This window comes from Mandrillus leucophaeus, unplaced genomic scaffold (assembly GCF_000951045.1).
Source record: "Mandrillus leucophaeus isolate KB7577 unplaced genomic scaffold, Mleu.le_1.0 Scaffold1001, whole genome shotgun sequence".
NCBI lineage: Eukaryota > Metazoa > Chordata > Mammalia > Primates > Cercopithecidae > Mandrillus > Mandrillus leucophaeus.
The window spans coordinates 545077-564323 of record NW_012098111.1 but is presented as its reverse complement, the minus strand read 5'-3'; the positions used below and the strand labels follow the sequence as shown (position 1 = coordinate 564323).

The following is a 19247-nucleotide window of genomic DNA, read 5'->3' as shown; positions in this document are numbered from 1 at the left end:
TGGGACTGGTCCGAGACTCAGCCAGATCACCCCAAGTTGGCCTTGGAAGTCACCTCTGAGTCAGTTCTCACTAACCAGCACATCCAGGGCTCCTCCCCTCGACTCCCTGCTCTTTTCTGCTCAGAACTCATGTTCCAGATGGACTCAGCTGGCAAGTGTTTGAGACGTGTCTCAGCATCTTGTGATGTGTTACTGAACCTCTGGGCCTTGTGTGGGCTGAGTCACTGGCTCTGACTTGATTCCTGATGCGTATTGGCCCCTTCTTCCTGGGTCCAAAAACCAAAGCCCATCTTTGGAATGCAGGCCACAGAGTCCCTGCGACCAGTCCTGGAGGGGACCACTCTCCAGGGAGGGACAGTCAGTTGGACATGTCCTGCAGTTTTTCAGTTCTCCCCCTTTTTCCTCTATACTGATTCTTTCCGGGAATGTGCTTGTCAAGGGAAGGGAATATAAGGACCATCCCAGACCCTGGGCCTTTCTCCCTCCCAGCTCTCTTCCTCACCTCACTTTTGTTCTACCTGAGCTATGAGACCAAATACAGCTGGGAATCCTGCCTTGACAGGAATATTGTTCTATCAAAAAGGATGAATTTTTTTTCTAGCAACTTGGGGTAGTGGTCAACTGGTGAGATCAGGAAATGAGAGGGGAGGCAGCTTTTCTCTTGTCGTGGTTAAGAGCATGGATGCCAAAATCAGACTGTCTGGATTCAGACTCCGGCACCACCACTTCCTAGCTAAATCGCCTTGGGTAAGTTTCCTGTGCCTCAGTTTCCTCATCTATAAAATATGAATAAGCACCCAACTCATAAGACTGTTGTAAAGATAAAATGAGTTACAACATGTGCAGAATTTTGTAAAGTCTCTAAGATATGAGCGTTAGTAGTAGTGCTTCTTGTTGTTGGTATGATAAGCTCTTAGGGAGGTTTTCGTTTGTAGCTTTTTGCAGCTTCAGGCTGGTATTTTCACATACGACTTCCCTTCTCTGCCTTTTCTGGATCAATACTCAATTGTTACTCTGGCATCTTTTCTTCCATTTCTGCCAATCCAGATCAGTAACAACTGGGTGGACCACCTCCTTTGCTCTACCACTTCTGGGAACCTTCACCAAGGTTTAGGTGAGGGCTGGACAGGAGAAACTCATTCCTAACTTGAACTCCTCTTGTTTCCCCAAACCTGAGGCCTTGCTCTTCTGTGGCAACCTCTCCAAGGAGAGCCTGTTTGAAGCATCCATCCATCTATTCATTGATCCATTTATTCCATTTGTTCTACAGTCACCTTTTTTTTTTTTTTGAGATGGAGTCTTGCTCTGTCCCCCAGGCTGGAGTGCAGTGGTGCAATCTTGGCTCACTACAAGCTCCACCTCCCAGGTTCATGTCATTCTCTTGCCTCAGCCTCCCAAGTAGCTAGGACTACAGGCGCCCACAACGACACCCAGCTAATTTTTTTGTATTTTTAATAGAGACGGGGTTTCACCGTGTTAGCCAGGATGGTCTCAATCTCCTGACTTCATGATCCGCCCACCTCGGCCTCCCAAAGTGCTGGAATTACAGGCATGAGCCACCGTACCCGGCCCCTACAGCCACTTTTAAACATCTGTCAAGTACTGTGAGAAGTACTAGCTCTAAAAACAAAAATGTTCAGTTCTTGTGCTCAAGGAGGTCAAAGTCACAGGCAGTGACAATTCTGGTATATTAAGTGTTGTTGTGAATGCAGGTGTGGGGTACTTTAAATGCACAAGGGAGGTACCTGACCCAGGGCTGAGTGTGAGGGGTTAATGATGCTCTGTGCTGGGTTCTGGAAGATTAAAAGGACTTGGTCAGGTGAAATGAAGAAAGGACATTCCAAGCTGTGAAAGCAGCATCTGCGAAGGCCTGGAGAGGAAGAGAGCAGGCTCAGAGCTTGGCGGGGATTCAGTGCGCGCCCCCCCACCCCCAGGAAGGAGAGGGAACATAGCTTGGGGAAGGGGAAGGGGTGATCCAGGAAAGTATGGGGGCTGCTCTCTAGCTTTTCTATTGGTGGTCTGGATCTGGCATATTTATTCTACAGTCTCTTACTCTCTAATACTCCATCTCAAGTAGTGTCCATAAAAGGGAGTTAGTTTTAGTGATTTTCACATGACCTATATGAAGCTGGAAGGATTCGTTATGTGTTGCATGGTGTTATTAATATGTTTCCCGACTTCTGGTCAAATAACAGATTGGCCGGGCGCGGTGGCTCAAGCCTGTAATCCCAGCACTTTGGGAGGCCGAGATGGGCGGATCACGAGGTCAGGAGATCGAGACCATCCTGGCTAACACGGTGAAACCCCGTCTCTACTAAAAAAAAAATACAAAAAACTAGCCAGGCGAGGTGGCGGGCGCCTGTAGTCGCAGCTACTCGGGAGGCTGAGGCAGGAGAATGGCGTAAGCCTGGGAGGCGGAGCTTACAGTGAGCTGAGATTCGGCCACTGCACTCCAGCCTGGGCAACAGAGCCAGACTCCGTCTCAAAAATAATAATAATAATAATAACAGATCGAACACATATGTTTAAGCCAGATACCTTGTAGAAATATCAATAAAATGAGAACAGAAGAGGGAAAACAGGTATATACTCGTAAAGTCAATCATTATAGGAGAGGAGACAATAGCAGATGAGAAATACCAATATATTTTTGGAATATTAAAATGAGATGAAACAGCTAGAGACTGAAAGGTGTCTTTGATTAGGTTCCCAGTGAAACAGACCCAGAGATGGAAATCTGATGCTGGAAGTTTACTGGACAGAGGTCTTTGGTACGACACCTGTGGGGGAGTGAAAGAAGCAGGACTGAGCAGAGATAGGTGGAGGTGAGATGGAGTCACAGCACAGTCACAGAAGACCTCATAGGAAGCCCCTTCAGAGTGGTCCCAAATTGAGGCAAGGGGTTCAGGCCCCGGGATAACTTTGGGTGTGGCAGTTCCCATCATCCATAGTCAATTCCTAGGAATGTCATCAGCCAACACTCCTAGCAGCTGGGAAATGAGACCTCCATCAAAAGGGGGCCATCTGAGTGGTACACCCCAACATTCTTAAAAGAGAATTCAAAGGAGAAGCAAGCCCATTCACACCACAGAACACTGGAAAGGCTCAGGAATTGGGGAAGCAGAAGCCTCTAAGGACAAAAGGAGACATGGGTCTGAAACAGGAACATTGAGAGGTACCCATCTCTCTCCAATCCTGCCAAGGGACCGAAGGTTTACTGTGGAGTAAACTTTAACCAGAGAGGTTTCAGACCCAAAACACCAGACGTAGCAAAGAGGTCCAGGGGAGGCAACTGAAAACAGAAAAGCAGTGGAAAAAGTCTTCCCAAAACAGGCAATTCCACGTTCCGAATGGGGAGACTTCAGCCGTTTTCCTGATCAGCTCAAAGAACCCAGCAGTCAGGCCTACAGAGCCTGGGCAGAAGACTGAAGAATCCTTCTCTAAGAAGACTGGCCAGTGGAGTAGAAAAGCCCTGATGATAACTGAGATTTGGGTATTCTCAAATGGAAAAACCCAGCCAGCCACTTTATCTCTGTAATGAAGATTAACCAGGCAACAAACCCCACCCATGGTCACATAGCTTTTAATCAGCTTCTCAATACCTCACTCTCAAATATAGTCAGAGGTCAATGATGATACTCATATACTTGAGGAAAAACTCAACGTGAAAGAGTGATCAAAACAGGTAGGTGTCAAAAAGAACTCAGAGGAAACAGACACAGGGCAGGAAGCAAAACAAACAAACAACAACAACAAAAACCCCACAACAATCTTCAATGTCCTCAAAGAGGTAACAAATGTTGTTACATTATTGAAATAAGAACTGGATGCTATAAAAAGGAACAGAATAGAAAGCTAGCAAATTATTTCTCATTCATTTAAGTCCAATCAGTAGGAAAAGACAGTAGAGTGGGGTAGGACACCACAAAGTTGTTAGGAGCTCCACTGACAAAGACCCTGCCATCTTTAACATGTAGCTTTCAAGAATCATTTCTGCTCACATTCCATCAGCTACAACTGACATAGTCTAGCTTTGTACTCAGGAAGAAGGATCTGTTTTGGTGAACACAGTAGCATCAACCACAAGAAGGGTTGGAGGATAAAATCAAGGAAATCTTGCAGCAGGCCTAGAAGTCAGCTAGTCAGATTGAAGCAGAAAGACGAAAAGCTTCAGGAGAGAATGTCTCTAGGAAAAAAAAAAATGAAACTGAAAGAATATCAGACCAAGCATGGTGGCTCACACCTGTAATCCCAGCACTTTGGGTGGCCCAGGTGGGAGGATTGCTTGAGCTCAGGAGTTTGAGACCAGCCTGGGCAACATGGCAAGACCCTGTCTCTACAAAAAATACAAAAATTAGCCAAGTAGTACCAGCTACTTGGCAGGCTGATCTCTTGAGCCCGGGAGGTAGAGGCTGAGATGAGCCATGATCGCACCACTGCACTCCAGCCTGGCTGACAGAGTGAGACCCTTTCTAAGGAAAAAAACAAGAATATCGGATGTTTAAAAAAGGAAGCTGATTCAGAGTTTTAAAAGGCTTTTGTGAGTGCAGAAAGAAATCATGACAGTCAATAAAAAATGAACAAAGGGAGGAAATTATTACTTACAGAAAGAACAACAGTAATAGAAGAAAATGTAATCACTTAACACTGATGAGACTAACAAGATGAAAACTAAATAGTAATTTAACAAAAAATTGTAAAATATCTATTATGGAAGGATGAAGCTGGGTGAGGGATAGGTAGTGAGAAAATAGTGCTAAATCCTCTTCTTCCACAAAGAAAGTCACGAGGGAACATATGAGAAGTATTGATCTGAGAAATAGCACGATAGCCCTATTGGTTAGAAATATGGAGATAAACACAATATAAAGTAGCAGAAAATGCTAAAGAGGAAGATAAAAGAGGTGGGAAGGAATAGGCAGGAGGCTTCTGTTGTTGCAGTTTGTAGATGTTGTAATATTATTTGACTTTTAATACTCTGAATATTGTATTACTTCAAAAATAATGGCATAAAACGTCTATGGATAGGACCATCTTCAGACATGACTGGATCCAAGAACTCATATGAAGTCATCGGGACTTGACCCTCTAGGCTTTGCTTTTGTAATATTGTGAAATATATTTTTGCTTATTGTCCTGTTTGCTGACATAAAGCTCCCCAAATCCTTGGAATCTCCTGAATGATGAGTGTCTTTTGTAAGTTAATGAGATGGCTGGTACCTGGGGCTCCCAGGTAGCCTCAGAATGGAGGCTGGTTGCCAGAGAAACCAGCCATGTGATTGGGGGGTGGAACTTTCTACCCCACACCTCCCAACCTCTGGAGAGTGGGGAGGGACTGAAGGTTGAGTTGATAAACCAGTGACCGATACTTTAATCACGATTGAATCATTATATGTAATGAAGCGTACATATAAACCCCAAAGGACTGAGTTCTGAGAACTTGCAGATAGCTGAACACCTGGAGGTACTTGGAGGGTAAGGCACCCAGAGAAGACATGAAAGCTCCAGGCTCTCTCCCACTTTCCTTGCCCTGTGCATCTCTTCACCTGGCTGTTCATCTGTATCCTTTATAATATCCTTTATAATAATAAATGGCTCAATGTAAGTAAAATGTTTCCCTGAGTTCTTTGCCACTTAGCAAATTAACGGAACCCAAGGAAGGGGTTGGGAAAACCCCAGTTTATAGCTGGTTGGTCAAAAACCCTAGTCACATCCTACGCTTGCAACTGGCATCTGAAGTAGGGGCAGTGTTATGGGACTGAGCCCTCAACTTGTGGGATCTCTTGCTATCTTCAGGAAGACAGTGTGAGAATAGAATAGAATTTGATTTGAAGACACTCGGCTTGTGTCCACCAGAGAATCATCTGCAGAATTGCTTGGTGTGTGGGGGAAGACCACCCCCACATCTGGTGTCTGAAGTATAATACTGAGTGACTGTGTGAGAGTAGAGGGTAGGAAAAACACTTTAGTTTGTCCTATATCCCTACAGCTTTCCTTGTTTTGGTTTTCTTCTCAATCAGGCCCTCTCATCGCAGCACAGCAGCTCTCGGCCTATGCGTTCTTAAAGCTATTAGTACTAGCAGAAAGGAATGTCGCATTCCTGATCGTTCCGACCAAAGTCCAAGGATTGAATTCTACAGTAGTTGACCAGGGTGGTGGGGGCGGGTCCAAGGGTTGAATTCTACAGTAGTTGACCGGGGTGGTGGGGGCGGGTCCAAGGGTTGAATTCTACAGTAGTTGACAGGGTGGTGGGGGCGGGTCCAAGGGTTTAATTCTACAGTAGTTGACCGGGGTGGTGGGGGCGGTGTTGCCCAGCATCCACAAAATAAAGGGCCTGAGAGTCAGGGATGAATGGCTACCTGGGGAGTGCTGACAGTAGAAGAAAAGGACCCAGAAAGCAGGCAGACAAAACTAACTGAGTCCATCACAAAAGTCAATGGGTGGAGCAGGCTGCAAAACATCAGGTCCCCATCCTGCTTAGACTCTGCTGGATTTAGAGGTTTATCTGCATCTCCATGACCTTCCAAGCAAACAAGATTATCTCAACACTCTCCATGTGACTCTTTAATGTGAACTGTTTTTTAAAAATATATATTGTTGGGATAAGTAGAAAATTGTGATTTGTAAAAGTGACCTTTGGAAATGTTCGTTAATTATGTGTATTTTTTCTTATGAATCATCTGTCTATGCTCTTTGCCTATACCATATTATTAATAAATATATTTATCAGGTATCTCAATACATTTAATAATTGTGCAAAGTCTAAAAATATTTCAACATCTAAAAAATATTTCATAGACTCTTGTACAGGTCTTTGGAGATTATCTAGTAGCGTGACTCTCATTTTACAGAAAATCAAACAGAAGAACCGAGAAGGGAAGTGTCAAGCCAGCTCAACGGATGAAGGAATAGAAAATCCAGTTGGATCCTCCACCAGTTAGATGGTGCTGCTTCTTCAATTACTTCTAAATTTGGTCCCCTCAAAGCCACATTTCCTACTCAATCGCCATATCCAGGAATTACAGAGAGCCACCTTCATTTTCCCACAGTCTGAAGCATTTTTTTAAAGACTCAGGGTAAATAGTGGAGAGGATTTTAAACTATCTTGAAGCCCCTTGTGATTTCACGCTGTATTTTTTTTTGGCGGGTGGGGGGGAATCTTTTTTATTTTTATACACATGACAAGATTTTACATCAAGAATAGTCAGTTAAATAGTACAAATTTACATACATGAGGAATGTTAAAAAAATTCAACTGAAAAACCTACTTCTTTCTGTGACCCCTAATCCCACATTTTAGGGGCATCCAAAACAAGTCTCTCCCAAAAGAAATGACTTAAATTTCACATTCCCTCTCCACAAAGGATCCAAACAGTGAGAGTATAATATACAATTCATCTTTTTCAGCTGTAGATTCCTTTGCTGTTTCTTGTTCTTCTTCATGTGTTCCTACATCCATTTCTTTGTCTTCATCTTGCTCTGTGTCTTCTATTGTGTCTTCAGGTTCTTCTTTGGGTTCTTCTTCCAACTTTGCATCAGGGTCAATGTTCAAACTTAGGGAAGCATTCTTTCTATTCTATCTCCATATGCTTTAGTGTCTGGTAAAAGATATCCTGACCGAAGCATTGCTGTTTCACACAAAACCACAGCAAGATCCAAGACTATTTTATCACCTTCACCTTTCCTTAATTCATCGAAGCATGTCTCTGATCAGCGGGTGTCTAGGATTAATTTCAAATGTTTTCTTCTGACTCGCATAGTAATTTGTAGAGCTGTCCTTGCTCGTTTGATATGCTTATGCTTTCATGATTCTGTCCATGTTGCCAGACAGTCCGTACTGACTGGCCACCAAAGCACACAGAGATTCTGTCAGGTGCTGAGACACCACAGCCTTCTTAATTTTGTCCTTAAGGGCTTTATCTTTCATCCAATTGAGCAGAGGCTCAAATTCTTTCTCAACTGCTTCACAACTCTCCTTAGTTTTCTCACTTTCATCAAACTTCACTCCTTCCTTGACAATATTCTGGAACCTCTTCCCATCAAATTTGGGAAGGGTCTGACTGCAGTATTCATCCACAGGTTCTGTGAGGTAAATAACTTCATAGCCCTTTTTCAGAAGTCGCTAAACATAGAGAAGATTCAGCCTCTTTTCTGCTGAACCCAGCCATGAAGTAGATTTTGTCTTGTTTTCTCTTCATTCTTTCCACATACTGGTCTAGGGTAGTAATGTCAGTTGGATGATGAGAAGACTGGAACATAAGAAGTTTAGCAAGACGTGTTTGATTGGAGTGGTCTTCAGTCACACCAAGCTTGATGTTGGTACCAAATTCTTTCCAAAAAGTATCATTGTATTTCTCATCAGCAATCTTCTTGATCATGTCCAGAGTTTTACAAACAAGCTTCTTCCTAATCACCTTAAGCAGTTTATGTTGTTGAAGAGTCTCAAGAGAAACATTCAAGGGGAGATCATCTGAGTTCATCACACCCTTGACAAAATTAAGGTACTTAGACATCATATCACGGAAGTTATCTGTGATGAATACACAGTGCACATAGAGCTTAATGTAATCACTCTTTTTAGATCCATGTTCGTCAAATAGACCACGTGGAGCAGATGTGGGTACAAGTAAAACTGACTTGAAGGTAACTTCCCCTTCAGCGGTAAAGTGAATATAAGCCATGGGGTCATCACTTTTCTTTGAAAACGATTTGTAAAAAGCTTTGTATTCATCTTCTATTTTTTTTTTTTTTTTTTTTTTACTTCTTTTGATGGTCTCTGCTGTATTGGTGTGATATCATTCATAAGTTCCCAGTCCTAGACAGTTTTTTCAACTTTTTAAATCTTTGGTTTCTTTTCTTCTTTTTCTTCCTCTACTGCAGCTTCATCATCAGATTCTTCTTTGTCTTCTTTTGCTACTTCTTCTTCCTCCATGTGCTCATCAACAGTTTCAGCCTTGCTCCAGCCGCACGGTCTGCCCAACTCAGGCTGTAATTTTAATTTCCCCATTAGCACCTTGCAAATCTCCACTCCAGATAGCACAGTATTCGGCTGCATTTTGCCATTTACATGACACAAGTTATAGCCAAAAAGGTTAGTGTAGTGTTGTATCCCTATTAAGGAGTAAGAACTAAATGTGGAGATCAAGCTGCAGAATTTTGTAGGAGGAGGGGTAGAAAGGGTGGAGCAACCATTTCAATGTTGGCCTCAGCGCCTCTTTGCTTTGAAATCCTGGATCCTCATAAAGTTTCTGACCACAGAAGAGACTGAAAATACCCTGATTGGGAGGAGGCATTCCGTGCTCCTCCCACCATTCCTACTCAGCATCAGTGATGCAGTGAGGGTGTGGGTCAGTATTAGTCTGTTTTCACACTGCTGGTAAAGACATACCCGAGACTGTGAAGAAAAAGAGAGTTTCGTCTGTTTGTTTGTTCATTTTTGAGACAGAGTCTCACTCTGTCTCCAGGCTGGTGATCTCGGCTCACTGCATCTTCTGCCTCCCAGGTTCAAGCAATTCTCCTGCCTCAGCCTCCTGAGTAGTTAGGATTATAGGCACCCACCACCACGCCCAGCTAAATTTTGTATTTTTAGTAGAGACGGGGTTTCACCATGTTGGCCAGAATGGTCTCGATCTCTTGACCTTGTGATCCACCCGCCTCGGCCTCCCAAAGTGCTAGGATTACAGGGGTGAGCCACTGCGCCTGGCCGAAAAGGGGGTTTTATTAGACTTACAGTTCCACATAGCTGAGGAGGCCTCAGAATCATGGCGGGAGGTGAAAGGCACTTCTTACAGGGCAGTGGCAAGAGAAAATGAGGAAGATGCCAAAGTGGAAACCCCTGATAAAACCATCAGATCTCATGAGACTGATTCACTACCAGGAGAACAGTAAGGAGGAAACTGCCCCCATAATTAAAATTATCTCCCACCATGTCCCTCCAACAACACATGGTAATTATGGGAGTACAATTCAAGATGAGATTTGGGTGGGGACACAGAGCCAAACCATCTCATTACACCCCTGGCCCCTCCAAATCTCATGACCTCACATTTCAAAACCAATCATGCTTTCCCAACAGTCCCCCAAAGTCTTAACCAATTCAACATTAACCCAAAAGTCCACAGTCCAAAGTCTCATCTGAGACAAGGCAAGACCCTTCCGCCTATGAGCCTGTAAAAAAATGGGGGAGTACAATTCAAGATGAGATTTGGGTGGGGACACATAGCCAAACCATATCAGGGTCCCAGCAGATGTGATTTGTAGAAGAGTAACTGGAGGGTTTAGAGTTTCAAAATGTCAACAGATCTTGAGAGAACGTGATTTTCCTTCACTGAGGAAATCTCTTTGTCCAGAGTAAACTTAAGCAATTGTGTTTCATTGACTCTAAGTTTCAAGACTAATCAAGTATCTCCTGTAGTGTGGAAGGCTGACTGCTGAACTCTGTATTTTTATCTGTTAACTGAGTGTTTCCTTTTTCCTTGACAGTGTGTACCCCTCAAGTGATTACAGGCCAGACAGTTGTCTCAATTAAGCTGCTGGCAAGACAGGAGTGGAATTATTTGAAGTGTTGTCAATAAAGAGGTTTAGCATTATTGAGAGATGGCTCTAGAGCTTCAATGAACAAAACTTCAATAATAACAGCAGGAGGGCAGTGTTAAAGCTAATAAAAATAGGTAGAGCACTTAGGATGCACCAGACATTTTATGAAAGCTTTGCAAGCATTATCTCACTTAATTTCCACAACAATCCATGAGGTAGGCACCATTATGCTCACTTCACAGATGAAGAGAATGAGGCTCAGAGTGGTAAAGTTGCTTGCCCAAAGTCATATGGTAAACTTCTTGGGACCAGAGCAAGCAATCTGACTCCAGGATCCTGGGATCCTAAGCTCTCTCTATACAAACTCCATGACTACTCTGGAGGTTGCAGCCTCTGCTCCTGAAATAGTAGCTGCTCAAAAAATATGAGCCAATTGAATGAATAGATGCTCTGTATTAGGCTGTTCTTGCAGTGCTATAAAGAAATACCCAGCTGGGCATGGTGGCTCAGGCCTGTAATTCCGGCACTTTGGGAGGCTGAGGTGGGCAGATCATGAGGTCAAGAGATCAAGATCATCCTGGCCAACATGGTGAAACCCCGTCTCTATTAAAAATACAAAAATTAGCTAGGCATGGTGGCACGTGCCTGTAGTCCCAGCTACTCAGGAGGCTGCTGAGGCAGGAGAATCACTTGAACCAGGGAGTCAGAAGTTGCAGTGAGCCGAGATGGTGCCACTGCACTCCAGCCTGGTGACAGAGTGAGACTCCATCTCAAACAAACAAACAAACAAACAACAACAACAACAAAACACCTGAGACTGGATAACTTATAGAGAAAAGAGGTTTAACTGGCTCACGACTCTGTATGCCTTACAGGAAGCATGGTGCTGGCATCTGCTCAGCTTCTGGGGAGAGTCTCTAGAAGGATGCAATCATGGAGGAAGGCGAAGGGGAGGCAGGCACATCACATGGCCAGAGCAGGAGCAAGAGAGTGAGGTGCCACACACTTTTAAACAGCCAGATCTCATGAGAAGTCTCTCACTATTTCAAGGACAGCACCAAGGGGCTGGTGCTAAACTATTCATAAGAAATCGACTCCCAGGATCCAATCACCTCCCACCAGGTCCCACCTCCAATACTGGGGATTACAATCCAACATGAGATTTGGGTGGAGATAAACATACAAACGGTATCATGCTCCATGGTGCTGAGGCCTGGGTCAGAGTCAGGTGGCTGCGTGTTCTGCAAGCCTGAAGGGAGACCTGAGAGCTACATTAAGACGGCCTTTCAAACTTCTCAGAGCTTTGTTTGAATTTAGAACCTTTTGAATAATTGTCACAGTAATGCCTCATCTTTGTTTTAGCAGTATTTAAGAGGCCGAGGCAGGCGGATCACAAGGTCAGGAGTTCGAGAACAGCCTGGCCAATATGGTGAAACCCCGTCTCTACTAAAAATACAAAAATAATTAGCCAGGCATGGTGGTGCACACCTGTAATTCCAGCTACTCAGGAGGCTGAGGCAGGAGAATTGCTTGAACCTGGGAGGCAGAGGTTGCAGTGGACTGAGATCATGCCACTGCACTCCAGCCTGGGTGACAGAGGGAGACTCCATCTCAAAAAAAATAGTGGTAATTATTATGTTTACCACTGTTACTTTTTAAGACGGGAAAAATGGTAATTCCTGAATATGCAGTGAAAGGGGTTGGTTAAATAAATTATGAAAATACATATGACAGAATACTTAGCCATTAAAAATCCAGTTGTATAAGAATACCACAGGACATAAAAACACATTTTTGATATATTATCCAGGGGAAAAGGCAGGTTACAAAACAGAGTATTGCCAGGCACAGTGGCTCACGCCTGTAATCCCAGCACTTTGGGAGGCCGAGATGCGGATCACCTGAGGCTGGGAGTTCGAGACCAGACTGACCAACATGGAGAAACCACGTCTCTACTGAAAAAATACAAAATTAGCCAGGCATGGTGGCGCATGCCTGTAATCCTAGCTACTTAGAGGCTGAAGCAGGAGAATTGCTTGAACCCGGGAGGCGGATGTTGCAGTGAACTGAGATTGCGCCACTGCACTCCAGCCTGGGCAACAAGAGCGAAACTCCATCTCAAAAATAAAAAATAAATAAATAAATAAAAATAGAGTATTTTCCCAATAACGTACATACATTTATGCATACAAAAATATCTGGAAGAAGATACATTAATACATTAACCATAGTTATTTCCATGTGGTAAGAGTGTAGGTAGTTTTAATTTTCTTGTTTGTGATTAAATTTTTTTTCAAATTTTCTACAATAACTATATATACATTTTCTAATCAGAAAAAACACTAGTGTGATTTTTCTCTTTTTTCTTGAGACAGAGTTTCACTCTTGTTGCCCAGGTTGGAGTGCAATGGTGCAATTTCGGCTCACCTCAACCTCCGCCTCCCGGATCAAGTGATTCTCCTGCCTCAGCCTCCCGAGTAGCTGGGATTACAGGCATGCACCACCATGCCCGGGTAATTTTGTGTTTTTAGTGGAGACAGGGTTTCTCCATGTTGGTCAGGCTGGTCTCGAACTCCCGACCTTAGGTGATCTGCCCATCTTGACCTCCCAAAGTGCTGGGATTACAGGCATGAGCCACTGCGCCTGGCCTTATATTGTGATTTTTAAAAGGGGTGATAATCAAATTTTGATCTTCAGTTTAAAATTAAGATATGTGTCTAGACACAGTGGCTCATGCCTATAATCCCAGCACTTGGGGAGGCTGAGGCAGGAGGATCACCTGAGATCAGGAGTTTGAGATCAGCCTGGCCAACGTGGTAAAACCCCGTCTGTACTAAAAATACAAAAATTAGCTGGACATGGTGGTGCACGCCTATAATCCCAGCTACTTGGAAGGCTGAGGCAGGTGAATTGCTTAAACCCGGGAGGTGGAGGCTGTTGTGAGCTGAGTTCAGGCCACTGCACCACAGCCTGGGTGACAGAGACTTGGTCTCAAAAAAAAAAAAAAAAAAAAAAAATTAAATTAAATTAAGATACGAAGTTGCAACTTAGTAAAAGACACAATATAACTAGTAAAAACATGACTAGCCAAAACATAAAGTTAAAAAAAATTACAATACAGGAAAGAGAGAGTTTTCCTAGTCCAACGCTCAAATCCCTTTCTGTGCTGACCCTTATCATCACTATGTCACCCTAACATAAGCCATGTTATGAATCTTCAATTCTTACCTTCTTCTCCCTCACTCCTCCTCCCTCAACCTCCTCATACACTTCCCCTCAAGGGCCACTTCACTGCCATCCCCAGGCCTGGCTTTAAGGGCTGACCTCCACGCAGAAGAGGCCTGATTCCACAGCAGCCCACACCAGCCCTGACCTCTCAGAACTCTGAGGTCCTGGGAAAGGGAGCCTGACTCCGACCCTCCTTGAGAGAAGGAAGTGGCAGTGAGATGCCCTCACCAGGCCTGCTCCCAGCCTGCCTTATCCCTGGTACAGAGGCTGGGGTTTCCTGCCCGGAAGCACTAGGCCTGAACACAATGGGGGTTATCAGTCACCATCGGGGGATTAGGACCACAGGAGCCCTCCACTTAATGGTCAGGTTTCCAGGCCTTTCCTGCATGAATCTTTACTTCCGTGGAAGCTCTTGTTTTGGTCTTTTCCAAGACGGAAGCCCTTCCCCCCGCTTCCCACCCCTCTTTCACCCTGGGTCAGTACCCTTTCACTTCCCAGCCTTTTCTCCTTTGGGTCTAAGTCAACTTAAATTGATAATAATAAGAGCCTGGGTAAGGAAAGTGTTTCTGCTCTTTCTAGACATTTTTTTTTCTTTTTAAATTATAGGTAAAATAGATGCATTAATTTAATTGGCTTCTATGATGAGATGAATAATTTCATCAACTGAACAAATTAACAAATGATACCTGAATTGAGATTTAAGTTCTTAATCTGATAGTTGGCTTATTTAGCAGCCCTTAATAGAGGGTCTTTCCATATTAAAAAGTAGAGATATTAATAATTAATTTATAAGAAAAAGTTTTTTAAAAAGCGTAACTTATCATGTTGTAAACTTTAATAATAAAAATGGCAGAGTTGCTTTTAAAACCTATCTTGGAAAATAAGAACTAGCACTTACTGAATGCTTATATGTATCAAGTAGCTTACTCATATTAGCTCATTCAGCCCGAAGGATCACTTATTTTATGAATGACAAAACTGGCCCCCTGAGAGGTTGAATAACTCACTGAGATCACCGGGTATGTGAATGTCAGGGCTGAGTTTTGAACCCAGCCTGTGTAACCTCAAAGTCTTTAGACCTTACATTATACTACTGCCTCTCAAAGTAGCAGAAACCACTTACATCTACCAACATTTCCCAGTATTAGTGTAGGTATTAGACATGAGTTTACATTTGAAAGCTTGTCTCCCTCCCTCACTAATTCCAAGCACAACTTCTCAAAACTCACCACCATTACCCAAGGACTTGAGCAGCTGTAAGCTCAGAAAAGATGAAAAGATAATGGTGTTGGTTTTCACGACCCCCATTAATTCAAAAGAAAAACTACACTAAGCCACAAAGAAAGTGTTAACAAGGTAAACAAAGGTATGATTTTTCTAATGCATGTATCTGCATATGTGATGATATATAGGATATAATACAAGATAGTTTTCAAACAATTTTGAGGGTATCCCTGCCTTCCAGGACCTTAAGCGCATGCTTATCTGCCTATTGGGTAATTGAGTATTGCCAACTCCCACTTCCCGAATTGGATGTGGGAAAAGAGAAAGCAAGGAAAAGGAAAAGAAGGGACCAGGAGTGGTGGCATATGCCTGTAGTCCTAGCTACTCAGGAGGCTGAGGTGGGAGGATCCCTTGAGGCCAGGAGTTCAAGGCTGCAGTGAGCTGTGATCACACCACCGTACTCCAGCCTGGGCAACAGAGCGAGATCCCGTCTCTATTTAAAAAAAAAAAAAAAAAAAAAAAGAGGGGGAAAGAAGGAAGAAAAGGACATCTACTCAGAAGTGGAGGTGGTGATGGTAGGGATTAACACTTGTGAACTCCTGCAGGCTTCACGTTGACCTTTCCTGCAGGAGGGTGAGATCCTGAAGGGAAAGAGCTCCTGATTGAGGGTAAAGGGCATCCAGGGTCTGGGGGCACAGCCCTGCCTCCTAGTGATAGGCCTGCTCTGACTCAGCCCGGGAGGGCAGCCAGACCTGCACCTCCCTGTTCCCACTGATTCCACTGGGACCCATTGCAGAATGACTCATATGAGCTCTGCTGCCCTGCGAAGCCTAAGGGATGTCAGTGCCTGCTCTGGGCAAACACCCCAACAGTCAATTTAAGTTATTTAGTTAATTTTTATGACATCCAGTCAGGCTGCCTGAGGGGTAAACCTCTGAGATCATGATGACACATGTGGCTGTGGCTCCTGGGATCTCTGCAGTTTCTGTGGTTTCCATGGGTCTTCCGTCCCACGTAGGGCCACTGGCTGTGCTTTGAGGAACGCCATGCAGAACGTGGTCCATGTGAGAACATGTGAGGGAGGACGGCAGGCACTTTTCAGGGAAGGATGGAGGCTGTGCAGTCAGAGGAGCCACCTTGCCACGCCCCTTGGGTGAGGTGACCTCATGCAGTGGATGCCTCTGTGGCCTCCATATGAAAGACGCAACTGTGGGTTCCTTTGGGGTGCTGGGAGAGCCATTTACCTTGGGGGAGCTTGGAGGTTTTCCAGAAGAATCCAAATGTATCTACTAAGAGCACTGAAATTTCCTGGAGGGTTCTGATGTTGGTTGGGGAGTCTTCTTCCCATGCTTTGGATAATCTGTTCAGGGGTTTGTGAAGTTTGTGGCCTAGAAGCCCTGGGGTGATTCTCTGTGTATTGGGAAGGTACTGCTATTCAGCGAGCCCTCAAAGGTCTTATAACCTGGACAAGGGAAAGAACCATGATGAGGAAATTTGGCTTTCTCTGCTGGGACTGCTCCAAGAGCCAGAAGCAGAAAGGTGGGGTGGGATGCTTAACGGTATTGACTCACTCAGGCCTAAGGCCCAAGGGTGGCTGGGAAGTGAGATCTGTGGAAGGGGCTTTTTCACAGTTACTGACACCACCAAAACTCATGCTTTCCTCCTTTATTGCAACCAGTCCTGTCTCCTAGCACCCCTTTGGGAGGCAGCCCAACACCAACTTCCCCTACCTGGGGTGAGAGTAGGGCATATCCTCTCTGGGTCAGCAGACTCAGTCCAGCTACCATCTCAAAGTTCAACCCATCCATCATTCAATACTAGGCCAAGTTCTTCCTGCTGAGAAGGAAGTCACCTTTGCTGCATCCTATGGCCTCCCTGCTGGAATGCCCACTTGCTCTAGGCAGCAAGTACAGGTTGCTGTTTCTGACAATCAGTTATTGAGTTCTTTGGTTCCTTGTTCCCAGATCTCAATTCAGTAAGTTTCCAGATGTGACTTACAATATAACAGGAAAAAATGGCTTGGAAGACAAAGGAGGTCCATTCTCTCTTCTCTAGGATAAAGGATGATTTTAAGGACAGGGCCTGGTCTTTAAAGATTCTTTGATTTAAGTAATATGTGCTTTGGGAATTCATAATCTTTTCAAGGGGCTTTTTCATTGCATTGAGGAAAGTACTATAGCTTCATTTGACAAATGAAGGCATTGAAAAACAGAGAGGTGAAGTTATTTCACATTCAAATAGGATATAAGGACTGAACTTGAAGTTCTTTGTAGTTTAAAGTTCTGTCCTACCACGTTCCTCTGGGAGGAAGCCTAGGGAATCTAAGGAGTCTTCAGTCATAAAAACGGGTGGCTTAGATGGATCAGTATCAGGCTGATGGTAACATGTATCAAAAGCATTGTGATTAGCCAGGTGTGGTGGGGCAAGCCTGTAGTCCCAGTTACTTGGGAGGTTGAGGCAGATGGATCACTTGAGCTCAGGAGTTCAAGTCTGCTGCAGTGAGCTATGATTATGCCATGGCACTCCAGCCTCAGTGACAGAGTGAAACCCTGTCTCTGAAAAAAATTAAAAATAAAAAAAGCATTATGAATGCTGTTGGATTCAGCATCTGCACTTCTAGATCTCTCCTGGGAAATTAATCAGAGGGCTGCAAAGATATTGTTAAATAAAGTTTATGGGAGGCCATTGGTTTGGACTCAGTTCCTGCAGTCAGCTGAACAGACCAGACCAAACCAGAATGGACTCACTTGTGACAGGTGCTTCATAATCAAGCTGTACTTAGAAACAGATCAGTTTTTCAGAAAACTAGAGATCACAGCAACCTATCCAAAAAGGCCTGGTCGGCTGGGCACAGTCACTCACACCTGTAATCCCAGCACTTTGGGAGGCTGACGTGGGCGGATCACTTGAGGCCAGGAGTTAGCCAACATAGCGAAACTCCGTCTTCACTAAAAAGACAAAAAATTAGCCTAGTGTGGTGGTGCATGCCTGTCGTCCCAGCTACTTGGGAGGCTGAGGCATGAGAATTGTTTGAATCCAGGAGGTAGAAGTTGCAGTGAGCCATGGTACTGCCGCTGCACTCCAGCCTGGGCCACAGAGCAAGGCTCTGTCTCAATCAACAATAACAATAACAACAACAAAACCCAAAAAAGCCTAGACAAACTGAATCGGCATAAGGAAGCCCTCTCTACTTTAGCCATATAAGGAAAGTAAACCAAAGTAACCTGATGTTAACCAATCCACTTTTTGCACTGTGCTGTTTCTTTGTTCCTGCTCAAGCTACCTTATAAAAACCAGCTGTTCTGTCATGTCCAGGAGAACACCTTTCTATTCTGCACATGAAATGCTGCCTGATTCACAAATCACTAATAAAGCCAATTAGATCTTTAAACTCAGTTTTTTGTAATTTTTTCCTTGACAATATATAGGTAATGACACTCATTGAAAGTAAGGGAGGAGACCACCCCTCATATTGTCTTATGCCCAATTTCTGCCTCCAAAGAAAGAAGAAGTAAAACTAAAAGGCAGAAATGAAATCCACAGGCAGACGGCCCGGTGCCGCACCCTGGGCCTGGTAGTTAAAGATCGACCCTGAACTAATGGGTTATGTTATCTATAGATTACAGACATTGTATAGAAATGCACTGTGAAAATCCCTATCTTGTTTTGTTCCGATCTCATTACCGGTGCATGCAGCCCCCAGTGACGTACTCAATCAATCATGACCCTTTCACACACAGCCCTTTAGAATTGTGAGCCCTTAAGAGGGACAGGAATTGCCCATTAGGGGAGCTCGGCTATTGAGACAGAAGTCTTGCCGATGCCCCAGGCCGAATAAACCCCTTCCTTCTTTAACTCGGTGTCTGAGGAGTTTTGTCTGTGGCTTGTCCTGCTACAATAGGACTGCTTCTAATGACAAAAACTTATAAATAGCCTAAACATTGAACAATAGGGAATACATAATTGGGTTCTCCATTATGTACTATTGAAAATGATGTTATAGAAGAGTATTTATTGTTAAGAAACAATGTATTTTTAAATGAATAAAGAGAGCTTCAAAACAGTATGTGTAGTATAATCTCATTTTTAATTTAAAAAGTATCCATCACAGAAAAATACTAGAGTGATATTATTTCTGAATAGTTTTACTTTTTTCTTAATGTTTTATAAATTATCTGCATTGAATATGCATGCCTTTTTACTAAAAACAACACTAATGTTTTTTAAAACAATACTGAAGAGGGTAACTGAGAGAAAAC

At 43.8% G+C, this 19247-nt stretch overlaps 1 pseudogene across 1 annotated transcript; it reads right to left on the bottom strand.

Annotated features, from left to right (window-relative positions):
• Positions 1-7154: 7154 nt before the first annotated feature.
• LOC105534642 lies at positions 7155-16796 on the bottom strand (annotated as a pseudogene). The gene is made up of 3 exons (XR_001005306.1): positions 16719-16796; positions 8834-9111; positions 7155-8696 (listed from the first exon to the last, which is right to left on the bottom strand). The product of XR_001005306.1 is annotated as an endoplasmin-like (transcript).
• Between the last annotated feature and the right edge of the window lie 2451 nt (positions 16797-19247).